This window comes from Protopterus annectens, chromosome 9.part0 (assembly GCF_019279795.1).
Source record: "Protopterus annectens isolate FY-2018-M chromosome 9.part0, PAN1.0, whole genome shotgun sequence".
NCBI lineage: Eukaryota > Metazoa > Chordata > Ceratodontiformes > Protopteridae > Protopterus > Protopterus annectens.
Genome location: NC_056743.1, coordinates 257,916,752 through 257,936,381, shown reverse-complemented (window position 1 = coordinate 257,936,381; position 19,630 = coordinate 257,916,752).

Below are 19,630 nucleotides of genomic sequence, written 5' to 3'. Positions count from 1 at the left end.
TTAAGTACTGAAGTAACCTCGAAAATTCAACTGTTTGCAGATGACATCCTTCTTACTGTTAAAGGAGATAATGGTTCCCCTTTTGCTATCTTTGAGACTATGGAAAGTTTTCAAAGTAAATCTGGTCTAATCTTTAATGATGATAAAACAAAAATACTTCCTATCAACTTTAATATTAATAATTTGAACATGAGATTTACCAAATATATTGTTCACAAGGGTAAACTAACATATTTAGGAATATTAACCAATAATATTAAAGATATAATAGAGTTCAACTGCAGCAATAGTCTAACTATCATAAAGAATTTCATAAACAAATGGCACAAACTCTTCTTCACAATGGTAGAGAGGCTTTCTATTATTAAATTATTATTTTAGCAACATTATATATTATACAGTCTTTGTCTTTACCACCCCCTAAATCATACATAAAGGACTTCAATTTATTGAGCTTAAAGTTTTTATGGTCCCCTAATAAACCTAGAGTAGCTCTAGCTCATCTTGTATGAGATTGGTCTTCTAGGGGAATTGGTATGCCAGATTTAGAACTGTACACTGACTCTTCTGTAATAAAAACTATTTCTCTATGAACTAACAAGTATTACTCAGCCAAATGGAAAACGTTTCAAGAAATCTTTTGTTTTAACACTACTAAGACATCTCATTCTGATAGAATGTTAATATTAAATAATTAATTTGGGTGTTAAAAGATTATTTCACAGCCAATGCTTTTCAAATAAATGCTTCCCATTTCATGTCACTTTTATTAAAGACATTTAGAAATTTTATCTATAGAAATCCAGCTTATAGAGCTTGGATGTTCCTTCTTTTTCCTCTTGCTTTTATGCAAAGCAATATTCCTTCATCAAACATCTCTAAGATGATATTATTTAAGGAAAAGAATCTAATTTCTTGGTTTCAACTGTTGAATGATAATTTGAACTCTGTAGGCTACTTAGTTAGTAGATATGACTTAAGTAATGATGTGTGTTTGGAAATACAATCTTGTAGACTGTTTGCAGATAGTAAAATTGACTTAATGTCACCAAGAATAAGATTGTCTGTCCTTAAATTATTACATTTTTGATAATATTCATAGAGCAGAATTTATGTAACAAAAGTATGCTTTCTAAGCTATATAAGTGATTAGAAATGAAACAAAAAATTATACCGACAGTTACTGGGATTATTTTATATTGGTTAATAATAACCCACCTAATGAAAATAATAAAAGAACAAAGAACAATTCTGGTGTCATCTAAGCCGACTACTTCTTCCCTTAAATGGAGATTGCTCTCCTGGAAATTTATGTACAGGTCCCTTATTCCACCACATAAAATTGAGCTAAACTAATCAGTAAGAAAAAGATGATTTGTTGGAGGTGTAAATTGGAGACTAAGGCAGATTGGTCACACATGTTTTTTGACTGTGAAGTTCTTCAACCCTACTGCTACAATATTCATCTTTTTTCAGGCATTATATTCTGATCATTTTGTTTTAATGAAATCATTGATCCTGTTTAACACACTGATTCCTGGCTATGTTAAATAAAATTAAATAAAATATAATTTGTTATGGTCCATTTTGGCTGTTGCCAGGAAGGTTATAATGAGTGAGACTTGACCTTCTTTTATAGAATTCAAGAGCACTGCAACTAAACTTTGTCACTTAGAACTAATTGCCATTAAATCAAAATCCATCAATATTATTTCATCTTACAACCTGTGGACTAAAATCAAAGAACTATTAGACAGTTACCAAACATTCAAGACTAACTGATATATATAAAGGACTTTTGTAATCCTTCATTAGTAGACACTTTTGTAAATACTTTAGTTGTTGATTGTTTTTTCTCATTTGTATTGTTATTTAAATTTCTATACTGTAGGTTTTTTTTGTCACTGATTATTAGCTTAAAATTCAATAAAAAATCTATAAAAAAAAAAAAAAAAGAATTGAAAAGCCCCAGCAGGAATGACAGTCTAAGGATACAAAGAGGTAACAAGTACATTCAGAAGGAGAAAAGGAACAGGGGAGGAGGGAGGGAGTGAATACTGTAACAGTGAGGGAAAATGATAGCTACTGTTAGGGTGAGATTTTACACAAATGTACTATATCCTTCCATATCACTGTTGCAGTATTCTTTACAGTAGGGAGAGTATAAAAGATCAGGAAGAAAGCTGGGAGGAAGAAGGACCAGCAGAACCCTCAAGAAAACCATGTAGGATAACCCTGGCAAAACTGGCTTTAGCCTTAGAAACAACATCCAGTTTATAATGCTTGGTAAAAGTATGCACAGAAATCCAAGTAGCTGCCTCAATAATAAAATTTGTATCTGAGGCTCTGAAATAAGCACCAGAAGAAGCCACAGCTCTGGTGGAATGAGCCTTAACAGAAGAACTAAGGCTTTTCCCTTGAAAGGAATAACAAAAGGAAGTGGCTATAGATGTCCAGGAAGAAACTGGTTGCTTGGAAACAGCCAAACCTAAAGACCTTGGATGAAAGGAAACAAAATGCTACTGATTTATGAATGGCTTTGATTTATCCAAATTATATTGCAGTTGTTTATGAAAATCCAGAGTGTGGAAAACCTTCCCACTAGTAAATTGGAAAGAAACGAAAAAAGTGGGCAAATGAATAGACTGATGAAGATACAACTCATTAACCACCTTGGGCATAAAATAAATTTAGGAAGAAGAGATACTGTCCTTTTGAAAAAAAAAAACAAAAAAACAAAAAAGGAGGAACCACCATAAAGGCTTTAAGCTGAGACACTCATCTGGCTCATGTAAGGGGCAAAAGAAGAACAGTCTTCCAAGAACAATGCTGTAAAGAGGCTGAAGCTGCAGGCTAAAAAGGAGCCTGAGTTAGTTTTTCAAAGACAAAATTTAGGTCCCAGGAAGGACGACTAAGCTTTCTGGGAAGCCTAATATGAATGACACCTTTAAGAAATTGTTTGACCTCAAATCTAGAAGTCAAAGGCAGACACACTGAAAAAGAGTATGCCAACCTAGCATTGAGCAATTCACACAAATAAGAGAAAACCAAAGCAACTTCCACAGTAAGTGGATCCAGGTTATGAAAAAGACAGAAGACACAAAATCTCTTCCATTTGGATAAATAAGATTTTCTGGTAGTGGGTTTCCTGGTCTCCTGCAGGACCCTAAGCATGTCCTCAGAAAAAAGGTGCCTAAAAGGGATCAAAACCCTATCACCCACAATGTCAGTTGAAGACTGGGCAGGTGGGGATGGATAAGAGACCCCTTGTACTGTGTACGTTCATCCTGTGAGGTAACTTGTGATGAATGCCCTTGGCTAAATGCAGAAGAAAAGAGAACCAATGCTGTCTGGGCCAAAAGGGAGTCACTACCAAGATTTTGGCAGCATCCTTTTCTATCTTGAACAGGAGCTTTGGTATGAGAGGAAGGAGAGGGAAGGCATAAAGAAACATCCCCTTCCAAGAAAAAGAGAGGGCATCCACCTTCTAGGCCAGAGGACATGGGACTCTGGTGCAAAATAAAGGAAGTTGTTTGTTCAGAGGGGAGGCAAAAAGATCTACTTGAGGAGTACCCCACTGGTGGATAATGTCCAGAAACACATCTCTGTGAAGCATCCACTCATGAGATTGTGCTATGGACCTATTCAGAAAATCTGCCACAATGTTCTGATATGAAGTAGTGCAAACTGCCTGAAGGGTCACCTGACACTAGACAGCTAGATCCCAAGCCTGAACAGCTTTTCTGTTCAGGAGATAAGATCTTGTCCTCCCCCTTGCTTGTTGATATACTACATTAATGTGGTATTGTCTGTGAAGACTTTGATGGGCCCTGGTAAGAAAAGAGAATGAAAAGCCTGAAGAGCTAGCAGAATGGCTCTTATCTCTTTGATACTGATGTGGTCTTTCTTTTGTCGAAGAGACCAAAGGCCCTGAACTTTCAGAGACTGAAGGTGGCCCCATCCCACATCTGAGGCATCTGTAAAAAGTTCCTGAGAGGGGACTGGAAATTTAAAAGGAAGCCCTGGGGCAGGGAAGAAAGGAAACAACTAGAAAATCCAAAGGACAAGAACATTGAGGCTAGACTGACTTAAAGAACCAGTGGAGCTTTTTTACATGAAGCTTGCCTAGAGGAAGCATAAGAATGGTTGAAGCCATGTATCTCAGAGCCCTTAGAAACTCCCTGGCTGTAATTCCAGAGGAAGAAGGGAATGTAAGAATGCAATCAGAGTTAAAGCCTTGGGAGGAAGCATAGATGCCAGCAACGGAACAGTCTGGAGCCTGCACACTAAAAAACATGATCCTGAAAAGGATTTAGGAATATTTGAAGATCACTGTAAACCCTAGGCTTTGCATGAGGCACACAAAATGAAGATGCTTAAGTAAGATCTCTGGAAAAGAGTCCTGAATAAGCAGGTTGTCCAAGTAAGGAAAGCTATGTATTTACCTTAATCTGCAAAAAGCAATCGCAGGATCGAGGCATTTAGTGAAGACCCTTGGGGCAGTAGATAGGCCAAATGGCAAAGCAAAGAACTGAAAATGCAAAGAAGCAACAGAGAAAAGTAAAAACTTCCTGAAAGATGGATGAATCGGGATATGGAGATAGGCATCCTTGAGATCCAGAGAAACTAGAAAAGCATAAGGAAGAAGAGGAAATAAGGTTTTAAGGGATAGCATCTAAAAAGAAGGAACCTCCAAAAAGGTGTTTTGCTGAGACAGCTCCAGAATGGGTCTCCAGGTGTCTTCTTTCCTAGGGACCAAAAACATTCTGGAGTAAAACCCCTTCCCCCTATGAGGGATTGGAACATCTTGAATTGTTCCTTGAGATAACAGGTCCTGAAGCACCTCTGGAAAAAAGGGCAGTTATTCCTGAGGAGGTGGAGGAATGCCCAAAAACCTAAGAATTCACAGACCTGGAGAATTTATGGCACTGCTTACTTCCTGCACAAAGTCTCACTCCAGATTCAGATGTCTGGGAAACTGTACTGCCGCAAAACTGTGGAAACTGAAGTACACCTGTTCAGGACTCAATTACATACATAAATGTTAGTTACTGCACCTTTACTGAAGTGATATTATACAAGGCACCACTCCCTCTGTGTTCGAACACAGGCTAGGCTCACCACTGCAAAATTAAATGCAGATCTCCATGCTGAATGCCGCTGCTGCTGCTTGCTACTAGTGCCTTGTTAAAATAAAAGTCTACTTAATGACTAAACCTTGCACACTATTAACCTTTTCAGCAGTATATTAACTTTCTTGTGCAGGACTAATAAAATAACTTCTCCATGCAACACGACACGTATAATGCTGTACAGTTTACAGCTTTTACTATCTCGGATTATTCTTTTCAAACAGCACGGATAATCTCCAGCATACAGATCTAACAAGAAATCAGATGTAACATCATACACTTTTAATGTCCTTTTTATATTCTTTTTCTTGCTATTCAGATCTTGTCCTTGAGAACAGCTTGATGTTAACAGTTTTGGAATTTGTGTGATCTCATGCAGTCTGTTGATAAGATACTTTGTGTTCTGTTTCGAGGTGAATTATGTGACAGTTTATAAGTTCATAGGTAGGTACTAGGCTATTGGCCCTAGGGCCTACATAAGCCTAGACAAAAAGGTACCCTGGCTTTCGCCACCCAAGAAAATTATTTTCCTGTGCCCCTGTTGAGCAGAGCCACAGAGGTGATCCCCAGGGTGAATTTCCTATTTCCTATCCAATCAAGATTTTTCTTGAAGAGTGCTAACGAGGAGCTTTTTTTGATATAGATACGTAGTTTGTTCCAGAGTATGGGAAGTCTCTGGAACAGGAATCTATCCCTCCAGCATGTTCTGTTTATTGTGGTGACAATGTTTAGGTCTCTAGAGCATGTAGCTTGGAGGGATTGGGATTTCTTTAAGTGGAGCATGTCCAACAGCTCTGGGTTTGACATAGCTTTGTATGTTAGGCAGAGATCGCCTCTGAGTAGACAATATGCAACGGAGTAAAGCTGGAGTTTTTTGAGACGGTCTGCGTAGGGCATTTGTTTGAGGCTGGTAATCCTCTTTGTTAGGTATTTCTGCGGCCTTTCCAGTTGTTGTAGATGTCTTGTGAGGTACATATCAAAAGGGGCGTTGTACTCTATAATGGGTCTAATGAGTGACGAGTAGAGGGGAACAATGACCTCTTTTTTCCTGGATGAGAAACCTTTTGTGATGAGGTTTGCCATGTAGAAGGATTTTCTGGCTATTGTGACGATGTGATTATCAAAGGAGAGGCTACTGTCCACCTGTGTCCCAAGGTCTCATCACACTTTCGGTGTTAAGTAGACTACCACCTATGTGGTAGCTCATGGGTACAGAGTTTTTACCAAAGGGGATGACAATGCACTTTTTGGCATTGAGCTTAAGGCCATGGCTTTGACACCACGCATCTGTCTCAATGAGGCCCTTTTGTAGGATGTCCACAACATTAGGAGTTTCGATTATGGTGCCTAGTTTGCAGTCATCTGTGAACTTCATTAGCCAAAGACCTTCTGTGTTAGCCTGTACTTCAGAAAAGTAGATACCAAACAGGAGAGGATCCAGGACTGAACCCTGTGGTACTACACTTGTCACTGGTCTGAAGTTGTATTTGGAGTCTACTACTTTCACAGTGTGGGATCTGTCAGTGAGCCAGTTGGCAACCCATCTTGTGACATAGGGATTTATACCTAGTTTAGTGCATTTATCTAGAATTCCAGAGTCGGTGATGGTGTCAAAAGCCGTGGCGAGATCTAGATAGGCTGTGTTAACCACCTTACCCTCGCCTACGGCTTTGGTGACTGCTTCAAAGAAGTCTATCAGGTTTAGGAGACATGATCTTCCTTTTACAAACCCATACTGGGTGGGGTCCAGAGTTTGGAGATTACCAATGTCTTTGTTTATAAGTTCCATGATGATACATTCCATGGCTTTGCATACCAGGCTCATTAGGCTAATGGGGCGGTAGTTCCCGGGGTCCATGGTGGCTCCCCCTTTGTGCAGTGGAATAACTGTTGCTGTGCACCATTCAGTGGGCACAAAGCCTGAGGTGAGGCTATGATTGAACACGGTGCTTAGGTGGGGTGCCAGTTCATTCTGTAGTTCGTGTAGAATGCAGCCTGGGATGTTAGGTCCCATGGATCCGGTGTTCTTGGCTTTGGAGAGTGTGGTTTTTACCTGTGCTGCTGTGATTAGAGGAACTTTGCATTCTTCTGGTATAGAGATGGGCCCTTTGGGGGTGAGAGGGGGGTAAAGTTAGCACTGAACCTGCCAGGATGTTGGCAATATCAGTTGGTTCTGTACCTTTAGTGCCATTATGCTGTAACTCAGTGTTACCATTGAGATTCTTGACATAGCTATAGAATGCTTTGTGGTTGTCTTTAGAATCAGTGGTGATTTTGTTTTCGTAACTAGCTTTGGAGGATTTTATGAGGGATCTCAGCTTCTTACTGAGGCTGACCAGGGAGTTCCTCCAATCATGGGATTTTACTCTCTTTTGCAACAGTTTCTTTCTTCTGTTGTAGAGTTTGTTTATGGCAGGTGACCACCAGATTGGCGTCCTTTTTTTGGAGGATAGCATCTTGGTTCTGTTAGGGATTGTGCAATCCATGCACTCGTGTAAGTGCTTATAAAGTGCATTTGTGTAGGATTCAGCAGTCGTACCTCTATTGTCCATCTGCTTGGGTGTTGTGAAGTTTGCCACTTCTGTCTTAAGAAGCGTGAAGTTGGCTTTGGAGAAATTTTTTACGGTGCTTTCCCTAATGGGGGGTGGGGGTAGGATGTGGATGTCTAGGGTGATTAGCTTGTGGTCGGATCTGACCAACGAGGAATTGACCTCTGGTGTGGAACACCGGTCACCCATGTTGGTAATGATCAGGTCTATGATACTGCTGCCCCTGTTGGGGGTGTGGATAAGTTGATATAAGCTGTTGGAATTTACGAATTCCAGAAAACGTTGACCAAAAGAGTTGGTAGGTGAGGAGTTCTCCCAGTTAATGGTGAGGTAGTTGAAATAGCCCATTATTAGGGTGTTGGGTTGTACCCTAATATTTTCCAGTGTATCAAGAAATGAGTGGGAATCCTGGAGCATGGTGGGGGATCTGTAGCAAGCTACAATTTGGATTGTGGTCTTGCCCAGAGTTAGTTGCACTTGGATAATTTCGGATGCATTATGCTGAGCAACTAGCCTGGAGGTGTGGATATCCTTAATGAATATGGACACGCCTCCACCTTTAGTGCCTGGAGTGAATGTATTTTGAGATTTAGACTTCTAGCATTGAGTAGCATTACGCTCAGATTTTTCTTGCTTGTGCCTGTTATGGTGGTGAATTTGTCATTTGAATCTTGCCTAAAAAAGGCACTATAGGGGTGGCAAGAGCCTTAGCCAGTATCCGCAATCCCAAGAACGACAGCTGCAGGCCATCTCTGGTAAAGCATCGTGGTCTGTCGATCATGTCATGCCAGGCAGACAGATACTGGATTCCCTTAGAATGACACCAGAAGCTTAGCCAATTGTTGAAGTCAATCATTTTGTCTTGTACTGTGGTATCGTTCTGGGTGATGGCAAGATGCTACTCAGGGCTAGGGTCATACCTGCCTGGGCTACAAGATCAGAGAGTTCCTCCATGTCTCTTTTCATGTAGTCCAGGGAGGTACGTCTCAGGTCATTCACACCAACATGGACAATGACAGAGTCATATTTGTACTTGTGTAGTGACCTTAGTGTGTGCGTTATGTGGTGGATCCTGGCACTCGACAGGCAGCTGACAGTAACTTTCTCCTTGTTTAGCCTGGTGAGTGGAACATCAGTGTGCCTGACTATAGAGTCACCTATGACTAGAGTGTTGGGTACGTTGTTATGCCTTATGGGCTGTGGTTGAGTGGCACACTGAGTTTGTGGGCTGTGTGTCATTTGGGTTGTATTGGGGGGTGGAGGTTGCTTGCGTTTTTGCTTTGGAGGTCTCTTCTGCTTGAGCAGATTTTTTTCCTCTGTGAATGTAGGTGTGTGTTTTGTGTTTCTGTGCATCTGTTATGGTGGTGTAGGTTTTGAGGGACTATGTGATGAGTGTGGTGTGGTGCAAGTGTTTACCTTCTCCTCTTGACTGTCTAGTCCAATCTTGGGTGAAGAGAACTTTGCTTCCAGTTTGGCTATTTAAGTTTATATCTCACAGGTTGCAGTTTTGGGGGGTAGGAGGAGAGGATTGTCTGTGTACATGAGGCAATTGCTGCATTGCCTCAAGATGCCCAGATTCATCAGGTAGACAGGAGAAAATTCCGGGAGCTGATCCTTAGACATGCCTGGATAGGTGCTTATTTATTAAGTACTAAAAACTGTTTTTCTCTGGATAAGTGAGGAAAGTTGAGTGCTGTAATAATTTGTAGCTTATACGAGTTCTGAACAAGTGCTGAGCTCAAAGCAACAGATTTGAGTGCTAAAACTAAAAAACGGCTAGTTCTAGGGGAAATTTGAAGAGCAGATTTTATGGCACTGAGAATAGTTTAACCCTAGCTAAGGGGTGATGCATAAAGTGTATTTTTTTTAATATAACAGTAGCAAATGAGCAAACTGATTTAAACAAACTAACCAATAAAAAGCTAAAAACTGAGCCCCATTCCAGCAGTCTTCGATCAGACAAGTTCTAACTGCACACTCCTGCCACTAGGGTGAGCTGTCCTTGCCTCCAACCCAGTAGAGAGTTGTTCATTTCTTGCACCTGCATCTCAGGAATTAAGGAGTCATCCTTATCAGTATTTTCCCTTGTAGTTGTACCAGACACTGTTACATACAACTGAATGCCTTTTTTACTTGAGTTAAGGAATTATTCTTATCAGCATCTTCCTTGAAGTACCAGACACTGAACATTCATGTTAAAAACAACTGGATGCCTTTTTTTACTTGAATTTTAGCTAAGAGCTGTTTAACCCTTTAATATATATGTGTATGCTAGCAAACAGAAATGTACTTGCACCTGACTTTTTTCCTACATATTTTCTAGCAGACATGTCCATGCATCTAACTAGCAAACAGAAGTGTACATGCACTGTTATTTTTACTACACATATATTTTAATAAACAGAAGTATATAGGTCTAAATGTATAATTCTAACAGGAGGAAGAGATTTTCTAACCATATAATACCTTTGGCAGATTACAGATAGAACCCAAAAATCCTGAGTGATCTTTAACCAAATAAGAAGGGATGGTGAAAGACTGAAAGAGAAAGGAATGTGACTGAAAAGAGAGGGACAAGGATAATCAGACAGCACCTGGCTTATCTGTTAAAGGAGGCTTCTGAGCTGAAGAAGTTTGAGTAGACTTAGCAGGAGGAGCCCTTCTACCACCCCTTCTTACTTTTGGGGTAAGGGTGAGACTGTCGGTGGACAAAGGCAGGTTTATTAAGGTAATTTCTTTGAAACTTGGGAACAGGTAAAACAAAAATGCATTTCAAATCCTGTAAAGCCTTACCCTTTTCCTGAAGAGACTTAAACAGCTCAGCAGCAGGAGTGCCAAAAAGATGTTTGTTACCTAGAGGAGCATTCATCAACTTAGCCTCAATATCATCAGGCAAAAGCTTGAGTTGAAGCCAGGAATACTTCCTCAACAGAGAACCAAAAGCAGCAGGTCTAGACAAGACAACATTTGCATTTAATAGAATGGTGAGCAACCTGAGATGTCTCTAGTAAAGAAAGAGCTGAAGTAGTCCCCTCAGAGTCAGGAAGATCTGAAATAACTTGACAGGCCCGAGAGAGAAGAGCTAAAATAAACCTGGTCATACTGGTCTGGTAGTTTACAACTCTAAAGGCCAACATAACAGTAGTACACACTTCCTTAGCCAACCTTTCCATAGTTCTGCTGTGTTTGTCAGAGGGAAGCACTTTTGTAGAAGGCAAAACTTTAGATGGCTTTTCAAAAGCAACAGAAGGATCAGCAGAGGGGGCAGATATAAAGGAATTTACAATCTTGGGTACCTTATAAAATCTATCAGTTTTTTTTAGGAGCAGGGGAAAGGAAGTCAGGAGCCTGAGAAGCTGTAGAAAAAAATATCCAACAAGGCAGCAAGAACAGGACAGGACATAGGAGACTCCATTTGAAGAAACTCATAGTACCTTTTCTGAACATCAGAGACCTGAGCACAATCCCACTTAAAAAATACTCCATTGTATGGGAGATTGTGTCACCAAAAGAAATCTCCAGAAAAAGGAGAATAAGGACTAATAGATTCCTCCTCCTCAGAGCCATAATCCAAGGGAGAGGGAATCTGAGAAGAATAAGTCAAGGATTCTTTATCAGAATCCACATCCTCATCAGATGAAACCTGCTCCCTAGGTCTCAAGAGTGGTAGAAGGCCAAGGGGGGAGAAGGAACAGAAATCCCCCAAGGAGGCTTCAGAGCCATAAGGGCATTAACTAGACCTTGTGTAAAATTTTAACATTCATTTTGGGGATCTCTAGGAACAGGAGAAGGTGCTTAGTTTTCTGCTTCTTTTTTAAGGGCACATCAACCCTAAAGATCTTAGGTGTCTCGGACCCCTGATGACACTATAAGCTTAATAGAAATCTCTTCTCTGACCAAAATTTGAGGAATACCCTTAGGCCCTTCAGAAATAATTGGCAGCGGATCCCCCTGAACATCTTAAGTGGAGGTCTGTAAGGCTTCCAAGGATGTGAGAGAAGCCAGATCCATGCTGGCCACTGAAACGGTCATGGCATAGGAATCTGACTGAAACACTGGGTGGTCCTTCAGGCTTATACTAACCTGAGAGAGAAGTCCAATGGAGGAGGTACAGCTTAAGAATCCACTGAGATTTCTTGGTCATCTTCACATATGGCTGACATTCAGGCCAGGAAGTTTCCTGCATAGTATCTTTAGCCAACTATTTAAGATGGTGGTTTTCTAAATAAATTGCTAAAGAAGAGAGATGACTATGCTAGGTTTTCAGAACAAATGCCTGACAAATGGAACAAAACGTATGGTCATGAGAAGCACCTAAGCAAAACAAACACTGCTCATGACGATCCTTATGGGGAATCTGTCTCCCACATTGGCATTTCTTCTTTCCTGGATGACATGAAACCAACAACCATAAAATAGGAGGCGTAAGAAAAAAAAAACAATGGGGCACTTATCTGAAAAGTGGCCCAGTAACCAGCAGACAAATGAGCATTCACATCAATGATCAAAGATGGCATTCAAACTGGCAGCAAAGAAGTTCTGAGGATGATAAGTCCGTACCATCACCTTCATGCTCTATGCCATGCCCAGAGAGTATGTGTGTGATGTATAGCGTACCTATTACAACCTAAAGGCTTTGGTATACTGACTAGACATTGGGCTACTTTTGGCAGGGGGTCCCAGTTGTAAAGAATACTGCAACGGTGATATGGAAGGACATCAATGATGATCGAGAGGGAAGCAGAATGTAAGAAAATACTGTTGCTGTTGGTAGGTTTTGATGCAGAGAAAGCATACAACAGAATAAGCTCAGATTTTTTGAGTAGGGCAATAGAAGTATTTGCATTACCTGATACAATAATAAGGTTAGTTAAGAGGATGTATGAAGGATTAGATGCAAAAATTAAAGTGGGAAAATTCCTGTCTGATGAGCTATGTCTGAACAGAGGAACCAGGCAGAGTTGTTCTCTTTCCCCTTTATTTGGTTTATATTTAGACCCACTGGTAAAAATAAATAAATAAATAAATAAAGGACTTAGAAATTCAAAGATATAATTAGTATTAATAGATATTATATAAAGTAAAATATTTCTCCCCAAAGCAATAATAAAATAAAAAATGTTTACTTTTAATGCAAAGTTTGAAATAAGAAATGTTTGCTTTTAATACAAGGTTTGGAAAGGAAATGTTCTTTTTCTAAAGTGAAGAAATGAAACATGCAAGGCTTGAACTGCAAATCTAAAAATAGATATGAAAAGTATAATGTGCTTAGCACCGCAAGTATATGTCAGTTAGACACCTGTTAGAGCAATTTTGCAAGAAAAATATAAAACATGCTTAGTTTAGCTTACATGTGAATACATTTGGTTTAGAGCTAGTTCACAGAAAAATGTAAAACATATCTAGTTTAGCTTGTTTGTGAAATCATGTGGTCTTGGGCTTAAACTGTCACAGTAAAATGGCTTCCTGTTATGACAAACTGGACCATACAAAGAAAGAAGCTGTTGAGACATTTGATATTTTAAAATGAAATAACAAGGACCTTTTGTGAGTCTCCAGGTGCAGAAATGAAGAAATAAAATACAGACATCAACCGACGCAAAGATGTCATGGAACAAACCACAAAGACACTAAAAAATAACACCTGCTGCTGTCTAAAAGAGTATATAAGCTGGGCACGACTTGCTTTTCTTTGGATCCATGTTGACCAAGTGTGCATTGATGCTAGGCATGACACAGTTCGTGAGAAGCAAAGACTTTTCTATCTATGTTATAATAAAATTGAAATAACTCAGACAGTATAACTGCTTGGCAATGTATGTTTCTTGCAATAAAGTATAACGGATACAGTAGTACATTGTGAGTCTGGTCACTTTGGCATTTTAAATAATTTAACAGTGGCAAGCCAGCTCACATGTGACCACTGATATCCATTATCAGCAGTTATTGTTCATTTGGTGCCATAATTTTTACGTTAGTTCAACAAGTCGACAGTTTCCAGTGCTTTTCCGAGGTGGAATCTGAGTTACATCACTGTACCTGTCCAGAGACATTTCATCATCATCAATTCATTTGCTGAAGGAGACCATTTCTTCAAAGTGACTTCAGCCTAATTACCTGTTCATTATCTATGGAAAATATGGTAAATTATTCACAGTTATAAAATGGATGCCATTAAGGTTAAAATGCCCACATTCTGTAGAAATAGATTTACATGACACACCAGACAAAGTCTGGTCTTATTTACAGACATGGTTTGAATCTTCTATGTCAGACATGCAATGCAAATCTGGAATTTTTAATGTTCAGAAATTAGATAAAACTTGTGTTTGTAAATGGATATATGTTTATGATCAATACATAGGAAAGTGTAAGGTAATTCAAGAAGATTTTTTATGTGGCAGTAAATTTCCATAATTATGTCTGTCTTGTTACAAGCATGTAAGCCATACAAGTAAGGTATAGCCTATTTTGCCAAAAGATATGTTAGATTCTATTGTTAGTACTTATTCAGATACAAAACAGTTCAATGTACCTGCTGCTGTCATGTCTTTGTCAGATATGATAAAAACTATAGATGACTTTCTTCAATGTCTTAAGACTTTACCTAAATATAATGTCATAAAAATGTATGATGACTATTGTCAGGAATGGAATAAACTACATGAAAATGTTACTGATGAGACAAAAAAGGATGAGGATTTGAAAAGAAATGCAGCAAATTTAAAGAAAAAATATTACAAATGCACAAGATAAAAGTTCTGAGATAGTGAGATATATTAGCAACCTTTTAACAGACGTATTAAAATCCTTTCATACCTTGTCTAGGGGAAAGTAGTAAGGGACAGCAATGCCATCTTGAGGCAGAGACTCAAAATACCATTCAGACTTTAAAAGACAAAATCTATGTTTTAAAACAAGAATTGGAAAGAGCCCAACAAGATTTACTAAGAGCACAAACTACAGAACTTAATTTAACAAGACAATTAGAAAGAGCCCGTGAAGATTTAGAATGGGCACAAAATAGACCAGTTGACATTGTACAGGGGATCCATGGGAATGGCAGTTATTTCTCCTGCTGATGTTTATCAACAGTCTCATTTAATGAAGACTCTGCCTCAGTGGCAAGACAAAAAAGGAAATTTTTTTTTCAATATGTTGGCGTTTGAAGAATGTTTGACATACACTGTGGGGTCTACATGGAATGATGCTCTGTGTACATGTTTCTTTGCATTTATTTCTAAATGTTTGAAGTCATATATAGAAGCAAAAAATGTTCTCTAGACAGGATAGCTCATATAGCAGCTATTCTTAAAGCAAACACTCTGGGTCAGCCTCTGACAGCTGAATTACTTGATTATTTTAAAATAACCATCTCTGACAAACTGATGGAACAGGCTGACCATTTTAAGTTAGCTTTTCAGGTAATCTATGGTATGAACTATGACCAGATGAAAGAACTAGAGGTACAACAATTGTTAATACATACCTTTTTAAAACAGGTAAAGGGAGTACTGGGTGACATTAAATACATTAATGAATTAGGGTCTAAGACCTTAGTAATAGTAGTTCAAAACCTCATGTGAAGTAAGACAATGGAGGATGATGGAAAGTTATATACATACAACATCTTTTGTGTAGAGGGTGAACAAAGTGTCGATTTTATTGGGAAAGGAAGAGGATGCAGTAGGTGGTCTGATGAAAAGACAGGAGAACCACAAGTGGCTTCTGCTCCAGCAATGGTAAGGGTAGATACACAAGGTAGTTCAAGAAAACAAGGGGTATGTTTTACTTGAAAAAAATAGGACATATTAAACACGATTGTCCATATTATAAATGATGGAAAGCAAGCCAAATACAAAAAAGGTATATATGCACAAAATACAGATGTTTCTAAACATAAATCTAGGGAACAAAATCAAGAAAAGAGAGGCATAAATGATGACAAATGATCAAAGTCAAAATGATTCAGGGTAAAATAAGGTATGTCTTGTAGAATACACAGAAAATCCGCCATATAATCCTTCATATGACATGGGTCAGGAAATAAAATGTGAGATAGAAAGTATAAAATACACTCTAGACAGTGATGACACGAACAGTCAGTGAGGAACAGAACATGTTGTCTGTGTAATTAGAGACCTACCCAGGATAATTGATCAAAGTGAATTTGATTCCAATTAGTGGTCTGCCTCCCACCCTAATAACTTTTCTGACTTTTTTAAAACTCGAAAAGGATGGCTGTCCATTAGCGGACATATGGGTGGAGGGGACATTATGGAAGGATGTTTTAATTGACACCAGGGCAGCAGTCTCAGTCACTAACAAACAGTTGCCTGTTAATCCATTAAAGCAATCCTATATTCAAGTTTTGATGGCAGCACTTGCATGCCTGTGGCTAGCAAACCAGTTAAAATATGTTTCAAAGAAAATGGAACTCCAGTGAAGGGCACATTTCTTATGAATTCCAATTGTGGAACAACAATTTTTGGGGTAGATATCTTAGGTAAACCGTGAATAGTAACTGACTTTACTAAGGGTTTTGTGGACCACCAGTGAAGATGACAGACCTAATAGTGTTGAACAATTTTCCTGTTTTGTGATAGATGTAGACAAGTACAAAAAAGACATTAACAAAAGACACTCAGAGATGAAGGACAAATGGGAAAAAATTAAGCAACAATTTCAGCCCTTATGGGCTACTTCAAAGATAGATTGTGGTAAATTAGAAGTGCCAGTCAATGTAGGTAGTCCCAATGATTACATTCTGCCATTTCAGAAGCAATATCCAATTTCCAAAGAGGCAAAGGATATGGAAAGGTGAGCAGGCAGACATAATACAGAAAGGTCATAGTCCCACAAATTCTCCAATTTGGCCAGTGAAAAAGAAGGATGGAAGTTACAGATTAGTTATTCATTTATGCAGAGTTAATCAATTCACAACCCCTTGTGCACATTTGGTTCCGGGGGTGCCGGAATTGGCAGCAAGAATAAAACCTCAAAGTAAATGCTTCACAGTCATTGATTTTAGCTAATGGATTATTTGCAGTCCCTTAACAAAAGAAATATTGGCAATGGTTTGCATTTACCTTTGAAAATCAACAGTATGTAATGATGCAATTGTTACAGGGATTTAAAAATAGCCCTGCAATTTTTCACCAAGTTGTATGGGAAATTTTAAAACCCTTAGAAACAGATGACAGTGTCTAGCATTACATTAATGACATCCTCATTCAATCAGAAATGGTAGAACAGCATGAAAAGCATCATAAGAAAGATTTAAATACACTACAGGATTCAAAGTTAACAGTGAAAAGGTTCAGGTCTTTTCACAGGAAGTGAAGTTTTTGGGAACAATACTCTGTCCCACTGGCATATCTCAATGTCAGGAGAGAGTAAAAGGAATTCTGGAATTGCCTCAGCCATTGGCCATTTCAGAATTGCATAAATTTCTAGGGATTATGAACTATAACAGAGAGTTCTTAAAAGATTACGCAGTGGCTGCTGCGCCCCCATACAAAATGTCAGTTGATCAAAAGGAGGAACCACGTTTGAAATGGGGACAGGAGGAGGCTTTTAAACTCCTAAAGAAAAAATAGTCACAGGCCACTGAACTAGTAGCACTTGACGATAGGCAAAGTTTAATTTTACAGGCAGCTGCAGGAAATGAGACCATTTCAGCAGTTCTCCTGCAATATTGGCCTCAGGGAAATGATGGCAAGGTAGAAAGGACACATCCGACCAGTGACTTTCAGAAGCCGGAAGTTAACACTAGTTGAGAAGGGGTATCAGGGGCATCACCCATGCATTCAGCAACTGTTGGCCATTTATTGGAGTATCAAACAAATGGAATAATTGACAGTCTTTTCAAAAATAATTATGCAGACAGCACATCAGTCTATTATGATTCTACTTAATTCCACAGAAATTAATAAAATCCCAGAAGGGGTGAGTCAGACCATTTTTGCGAAATGGATGACTCTATTCAGTACCAAAAAATGTACAAATACAGACAGGGGACAAGTATTACCTTTCAGATCTTGTCAAATTATGATGGAAAAACCTATAATTGTGTTCAGAGTTTAGAACGCCCAGAAGCCTCTCCTTTAAATGCACATTTCCAAAGCAGTCTACCCACAGTTTACGTAGATGGGGCAAAATTTTGGAAAGATGGGAAATAATTTGATGGGATTTGTGGTAATCCCAAGAGATGGCCAAAAGCTTATTCTGAAGAAACTGTCAGGTTATATGTCTGCTCAAAGGGCAGAATTAGATGCAGTAAAATATGTTTTACAACATTTTGAGCCTGTCAGTATTTACAGTGACAGTGCTTATGTGGTAAATTCTTTACACTTACACATTGCAGTTTGGGCCAGAAGGGGATTCGTCAACGGTATTGACAACCCCCTAAAACATGATCCAGTACTACGGGAGTTATGGCCATTGATTACCCAGAACAATTTACAGGGAAAGTTTAGTATTGTCAAAATCAAAGCACATTGAAAAAGTAACACAGAAGAGGATAGAGGAAATGCTTTGGCAGATGCCAAGGCAAAACAAGTGTCTGAAACAGGTGAGTGGCTAGACCCACACGAGTGTTTTGAGCACACAGACAAGGTAACGTCAGTTGAAAAAACTACACCTGTAGAAATACAGGATCTGTAAACACTTCAAAAACAGAAAGGGATTCTTGAAGAACTGGACGAGTGTATGTGGGAAGGGGATGCCAAACAGGCAATTTTTGTCTATCCAATACCAGATGGAAAAAAAATACTATATATCCCAGGAGATCTAGCTAGACAGTTGGTCAAACATAATCACAAGATTTTGGGTCACATAGGTAAAGAGAAGTTAAGGAGAATAGTGAAACGGAAGATGTGGAATCCATGTCTAAAAAAGCTGTGTAAGATAGTACTAGAGGGATTGTTTGGTTTGTCTGCAAACTAATGCAAATGTAAAGAAACCTCAACTGCATAGAGTACCAGTGGCAGATGGGCCATGGTACACTATCCAGGTAGATTATGCAGAGCCCCTTTCAGCTGTGAAAGGGGGCTACAGATATCTTTTAGTGGTGGTTGATGTGTTTTCAAAGTGGGTAGAAGTAATTCCCACCAAGAGTATGACAGCTACAGCCATGACAGAGGCATTATGGAAAAACATTTTTGTCCAATGGAGATGGCCTCAGGTCATAGAATCAGATAATGGATCTCAGTTTACAAGCCAAATAATGTGGCATTTGTGCAAATTGTTGGGAATTCAGCACCGGTTTCATGTTCCATACCACCCACAGTCCAACGGAATTGTTGAAAGGATGAACTGGACAATCAAAGAAAGGTTATAAAGCAAGAATTGGGTGAGATATTTGCCAGGTATTCTATTAGGCATTAGGGCTACACCTAACAGTAAAACAAGAATTTCACCATTTCAGGTGATGACAAGGAGGAAAATGCCCCTCACACTTCCTTGTGACCCAGAAACAGTGGATAATTGACCATTACTGACAGCAGTAGAACATCAATAATGGTTGAAAGATATACAGGGGGCATGTGACACTATACCCAGAAAACAGGCTTACTGTCTGTGGAAGGAAATGCCAGTGCTTCCCACAGAAATGAAACTACAGTGTGGAGATGAGGTGCTTGTAAAAAACTTCCAGAAAGGGGGACTGAGGGATACTAACTGGCAGGGTCCCTATGAGGTGATAGAACAGATAGGAACATTAGTATACAGGGTACGAAAGGTAAACAAGGAGAAGATTAATCCTAGGAAACAGGGAACATCCAAGCAAAAGCAACACACCATGTTGGTTCATAGAGATCAGTGTAAGTTAGTAAAAGTCAAACAGTGTTAGGAAAGTAAGTGTCTATTTAAATTTGTTTCTAGATGCCGATATATCCATTTGGAAGGAAGCCAGAAAAAACAGAGGAGACTAGAAGTGACACATGGAAA